Below are 6,701 nucleotides of genomic sequence, written 5' to 3'. Positions count from 1 at the left end.
AATTAAGGATAGAAAGCAGGACAAGCAAGGTACAGATAGCCCTAGTGGGGGTGGGGTGGGGTGAAGGGAAGGAATTGAAATAGGCTAAAAGGTAGAGATAAAACAATGGATGGAAATGCATTTAAAAATAATGGAAATAGGTGGGAAAAGAAAAATCTATATAAATTATTGGGGGAAAAAGGGGGGGATCGGAAAGGGGGTGGGGATGGAGGAGAGGGTTCATGATCTAAAATTGATGAACTCAATATTCAGTCCGGAAGGCTGTAAAGTGCCTAGTCGGAAGATGAGGTGCTGTTCTTCCAGTTTGCGTTGAGCTTCACTGGAACAATGCAGCAGGCCAAGGACGGATATGTGGGCATGAGAGCAGGGTGGAGTGTTGAAATGGCAAGCGACAGGAAGGTCTGGGTCATGCTTGTGGACAGACCAAAGGTGTTCTGCAAAGCGGTCACCCAGTCTACGTTTGGTCTCTCCAATGTAGAGGAAACCGCATTGGGAGCAACGAATGCAGTAGACTAAATTGAAGGAAGTGCAAGTGAGATGCTGCTTCACTTGAAAGGAGTGTTTGGGCCCTTGGACGGTGAGGAGAGGGGAAGTAAAGGGGCAAGTGTTGCACCTTCTGCGGCTGCATGGGAAGGTGCCGTAGGAAGGGGTTGAGGTGTAGGGGACGATGGAGGAGTGGACCAGGGTGTCCCGGAGGGAACAATCCCTGCGGAATGCCACCAGGGGTGGTGAAGGGAAGATGTGTTTGGTGGTGGCATCATGCTGGAGTTGGCGGAAATGGCGGAGGATGATCCTTTGAATGCGGAGGCTGGTGGGGTGATAAGCAAGGACAAGGGGAACCCTATCATGATTCTGGGAGGGAGAGGAAGGTGTGAGGGCAGATGCGTGGTAGATGGGCCGGACACGGTGTGAGGGCCCTGTCAACCACCTTGGGTGGAAAACCTCGGTTAAGGAAGAAGGAAGACATGTCAGCGGAACTGTTTTTGAAAGTGACATCATCAGAACAGATGCGACGGAGACGAAGGAACCGAGAGAATGGGATGGAGTCAAAACACTTCCTGTTTATGGACAGGTGATAAGAGGGCCACATTGCTGCTTGAACTGACTGCCTCTGTCCATAACATTAAGCTGTAACTGAAGGATCAGAATCAATTCATTATAGAGTTGTGTATATATAGCCTACTTTCCTTTAAAATAAAGAGCCATTTGTATGCAACGGTATATGTAGGACTGCAATATTTAGAGACCTACTGCAATGATGGTCTGCTGTAAGTATGAGCAACACTTGGAAACACATTGGCAACAGTCTAATAAGTGAGACTACAATCTTTTGCCTCAGTGGCATGAAGTCAGAGTTTCACCAGTAATGCAGTGTAGCACAGAAAGCGGCATATCAACAATATGTGTCGGTTTGCCACAGAAAAAGCCAATCTTTCTATTCGCACAGACAGCACCAGTACTGTAATTTCCTGTTTTGAACTCTGATGTCCTTATATTTCTGCTGCAAGATAAAAAGAGAAAAGAAGAATATGCTTTACAGCCAAGTTTCTTATAGGCTGTAATGCAAGTGAAAGGATTCTATTGAAAGTATTGGCTCATTGTTTTATTTCATGGCTTTCACTTGCACTCTGGACCCTTGCATAGATTCATCATCATAGAACTTTGTGTTGCTTTTTCTCATTCTCGGTCAGCTTGCATGTTAATGGGAAGAGGAAATCTCTTGGCTTACAACTGAAAACCTCATACACAGGGTTTGCCCAATGCTGACAGCACTGCCAATGATGCTTTTTTCAAATTTATTCTTCATAGAATGTGAGTGTCGCTGGCAAGGCCAGCATTTGTTTACCATTCCTAATTGCACTTGAGAAGGTGGTGGTGAGTCACCTTCTTGAACCGCTACAGTCAATGTGGTGTAGGTACATCCACAGTGTTGAAGCGAGTTTCAGGGTTTTGACTCAGTGACAATGAAGGAATAGCGATGTAGTTCCAAGTCAGGGTGGTGTGTGGTTTGGAGGGGAACTTGCAGTTGGTGATGTTGCCATACATCTGCTGCTCTTGTACTTTTAGGTGGTAGAGGCCATTGGTTTGGAAGGTGCTGCTGAAGGAGGCTGCGGTTGATTATTAACTGGAATGCATTACTGTGTGAACCAGGAACACTGATGTCTCTTCAGCTGAAATATAATAAGCTTCACATAACAGCAACACATGGTTCAAGACACTTGGTTAAAAGTTCTAGTGAGTAAATTATTAAACCAACAACTCTTCATTGAGTAGAAGCAACAGCTGGTGAATTAGAGCATTGTCCCATTTGAAGGTACAAACTGGGTTGATTTGTGTAAAAATATAAGCTGACATCTCTTTGACTATATATACATATATTTAGAAATGGTATGAATAGTGAGGGTATTTTTCAATTTTAAAAAGTACAGTCAATAAACAGTTGGTTTTAACAAGGCTGGAGGTGAGTAAGGGAGTTTGAGACATTAGGAAGGTAATTGACATCTGTTGGCCGCAATAACTTTGTAATTATATTCATCAGATGGTCAATAAGCCACAGCATTAAAGGAAGGCTGTTGTTAAAGATACAGAAGGATGAGGATTGTAGATTATATTCATATAATGAAATATATCCAAATTAAGGTATACTCTTGTCTGTTTAAGAAAAAGTAAAGAAATAGTTATATTGGTATAAATTACCAAATAATATTTAAAGGGGTCCTGAAATTAAGTGGAAAAATAAAGAAGAAGAAAATATTACAGATAGAGCATCAAATTGAAAAGCTAATGCTGCTAAAGGATAAAAAATAAAGAGAAGTTATTACAAAGAGCTTACAAAGGCTAATTTGAAAAATATAAAAGAAGACAGTCAGAGGATGAGACACATAGGAAGAAGCTGTTAATAAAGGACAAAAAATTATTTCAGTTCCAGGAAAGCTGAAATAAAACAAAATATTGGAAGCTTTCAGCAGATCTGGCAGTATCTGTGGAGACGAGAGAGCGTGGGAGAAGAGAGAAAGTGTGGAGGAAGAGAGAAAGTGTGAGTGTGGGGGAAGAGAGAAAGTGTGCGAGAGGGAGAGAAAGAGTGTTAGGGGGCAAGAGTGTGTGAGGGGGCAAGAGAAAGAGAGTGTGTTGTGGGGGGCAAGAGAGAGTATGTGAGGGGGCAAGAGAAAGTGTGTGTGTGAAGGGGAGAGAGTGCGAGAGTGTGAGGGGGAGAGAGAGAGAGTGTGAGCGCGAGAGAGAGTGTGTGTGAGGGGGAGGGAAAGAGAGAGGCTGGAATTTTCCGGCCTGTTGGTGTCAGGCATCATGGCGGGTCTGGGGGGAGGGGTGGGCAGGCGGGAGGAACAATATGGTGAGAAGGCCAAAAACCAGTTTCATGCCATCATGAAACCAGTTTGCAATCATTCACTCCATCCCTTAATGGGGGGCCACCTTTCCCACTGCCGCACATCAGGAGTGCCATTTTAATACATTGGTATCTAATTATAAGCCATGCTCACTGGAATCACCCCATCACGCCAACATGCTTCACAACTGTATATAAGCGACATGCACCTGGCGAGCTGCACTTCAGTCGGGACTTCGAGGTTTGTTTGCCTACCTTGCTTCGGGCAGCAGTCGCCATCATTGGCGCCAGCCTTTGCAGGCCACGTCACTTTTACAGGGGTTCCCAGGCAGGCCTCTACCTACCAGACCAGCTGTGAGCCATGGGTGGCTTTTCAATGGCTGCAGGGCTAGGGCTTGCCTGTGGAAGGGGGAGAAGTGGTCTCAGGCAAGGGAAAATGCTGCAGGGCGAGGGCTGTACAGGGGAAGGGGTGGTATCCCAGGGTGTGTGTGAGGGCACATGTTGATTTGTGCAAGTGGCCTCAAGATGGTGAGGGCTGAGGAGGCAGTCTCCAGAGGAGATGAGGATAGATGGAGATGTGAGGGTTTGTGAGAGAGAGTGAGTAGTGATGTCCTTTGAGCTGGCAGTGAGTGAGATGCTAGTGAATGTGTGATGGGTTGTGAGTGTGTGAGTTTAGAGTGGTAAGATAGCTGCCTTACTCTGGCGGCGTGGATGAGATCATTCATTTGTTTTCAGGCACTGGATGGCTGACCTCTTGTGTGCAGCATTGGCACTGACCATCTCTACCACTACCTCCCAAGACGGAGCAGTGAGACTGATGGGCCTCCTGCAGCCAGAGCAAGGGCAGAGGGGCGGTGGGCCTCCACGGCATCCAGAAGGCATCCCAGGGATGCGTCACTGAATCAGGGGGCTGCACTCTTCTTGGCCTTTGGGGCCATGTCTTCACCAGAGCAGTCCTGGGCTTCAAACATTGAGAATTGTGCACAGCTGCAGTTTAAATATGGCACCCTGTGTGAGGAAGCAGTGTGGCAACGTTGTGCCGGGCAAATCGGAGGCAGCCCGCCAGTGAGATGGCATGTCTCCTGTGTCTGCATAATTAATGAGGTGAGAATGGGACGATACAGTGCAAAGACCCGCCATTGCGGCCGGTGGGTAAAATTACTTTTTTCCTGCCCACTACCGAACTTTGTGCAATCTGGGACGATCCTGCCCAGTGTGTGTGAGGGAGAGAGGGAGAGTGAGGGGGGAATTGTGTGTGTGGGTGTGGGGGGGAGAGTGTGCGCGTAAGTCTGGCTCACTCCCAGTCTCAAGGTTCTCATTCACCCTCACCGTGACACATGCACTCTCATCCACTCTCACAGTGGGTGCAAGTGAGTGAGTGAACACTCAGACTGGGAGTGAGTCAGGCACACACACTCTTACCCTATCACACTCTAATACTCAGCTTTATTTACTACTCATTTTTTTTATCAATTTGATGTTTGATTTGATTTTTTGATTTATTTTTGTTCAGCAAGCTGCTTCTTTGCATACTTCAGTTTTCTTTTGAAATTCATGCTTAGTGATAGGTCGGAAAGTAAATTGTGAAAAGGATGTAAGGAGGCTACAATGTGACATAGGTTAAGTGAGTGGACAAAGGTCTGGCAAGTGGAGTATACTGTGGGAAAATGTGAAATCGTTCATTTTGGCAGGAAGAATAAAAAGGAAGCTTATTGTCTAAGTGGTGAGAGATTGCAGAGCTCTGAGGTTCAGAGGGACCTGGGTGTCCTAATGCATGAATCACAAAAGGTTAGTATGCAGGTACAGCAGGTAATTAAGAAAGCTAAGAGAATGTTATCATTTATTGTGAGGGGAATTGATTACAAAAGTAGGGAGGTTACGCTTCAGTTAACCAAGGCACTGGTGAGACCACATCTGGGGTACTGTGTACAGTACTGGTCTCCTTATTTAAAGGAAGATGTAAATGCTTTAGAAGCAGTTCAGAGAAGGTTTACTAGATTAATACCAGGAATGGACGGGTTGTCTTATGAGGAAAGGCTGGACAGGTTAGGCTTGTATCCACTGGAATTTAGAAGAGTGAGAGGTGACTTAATTGAAACCTTTAAGACCCTGAGTCGTCTTGACAGGGTGAATATGGAGAGCACATTTCCTCTTGTGGGAGAATCTAGAGCTACGGTTCACTGTTTAAAAATAAGGGGTCGCTCATTTAAGACAGAGATGAGGAGAATTTTTTTCTCTCAGAGGGCTGTGAGTCTTTGGAACTCGCTTCCTCAAAATGTGATGTAAGCAGAGTCTTTGAATATTTTTAAGGCAGAGCTAGATAGATTCTTGATTAACAAGGGGGTGAAAGGTTATCAGGGGGTAGGCAGGAATGTGGGTTTGAGGTTACATTCAGATCAGCCATGATCTTATTGAATGGTGGAGCAGGCTGTAGGGGCCGAGTGGCCTCCTCATGCTCCTAATTCATATGTTCGTTATGTAATCTTTATTTTCCAAAATTTGCTCATCGGCCTCTTGAATAAGAAAAATTTTGAAACGTGGCCCCCCCTTCAAAAATGATGGACAAGCCTGTAATATGCATGGTGAACAAAGCAATTCTAGAACCAAACCACAAAAAACGCTGCTAACCACTCCCACACTTGAGAACAGGTCTTGTTTCCTCCCTTCTAACCATTTTTAAAATACTATTTTTCACTGTTCTCCCTAATTCCATAGTCTTCTTCAGTCCTCTCCTGTCTGACACCTTTCCAAAGGCTTCCTGCAAATCTAAGTATACCACATTCATTACATTTTCACTTATCCACCATATCTTATCACCTTTTCAGAATTCTATTAGATTTGTAAAGCATAATCTTCCTTTTTGATATTCATATTGGTGGCATCTAATTATTTTCTCCATCTAGATATATAGTAACATCTTTAATTAAAGATTTGATTGAGAATTACCCATGTTGGCTCTCTGATCAAACTGACAAACTGAACTGACCCATTGTTTTAGCTCACAGCAGAACTACTGAGCGAGCCTCTCATCCTGATTCCATTCTCTCCTTTTGACTATTGATAATGCTTCCCATTTCTGTTGTTGCCTGACTTTTATGTGACCTTTTATCTTTTCCTTGATGTCTCTTTCTAGGAAGAAACGTACATGCTTTTCCATTAACACCAATAAAAACAGTGTTCTTATCCTACAGCACAACAGTACAAAAATGTGACAGAGACATATACATAGCTGTAAACAAGTTGTTATTTCTACAAGGGCCTTAAAATAAAGCTGGCACCAGTACTTTTAGAAGAACATTACACATTGCTATCAGTTTAGCACCACCAGAGGGATGGTGCCATTCCTCCAGCTGAGAGG

Source organism: Cetorhinus maximus, chromosome 12, assembly GCF_964194155.1.
Source record: "Cetorhinus maximus chromosome 12, sCetMax3.hap1.1, whole genome shotgun sequence".
In the NCBI taxonomy this organism is placed as follows: Eukaryota; Metazoa; Chordata; class Chondrichthyes; order Lamniformes; family Cetorhinidae; genus Cetorhinus; species Cetorhinus maximus.
This window is presented reverse-complemented; position numbering follows the sequence as displayed.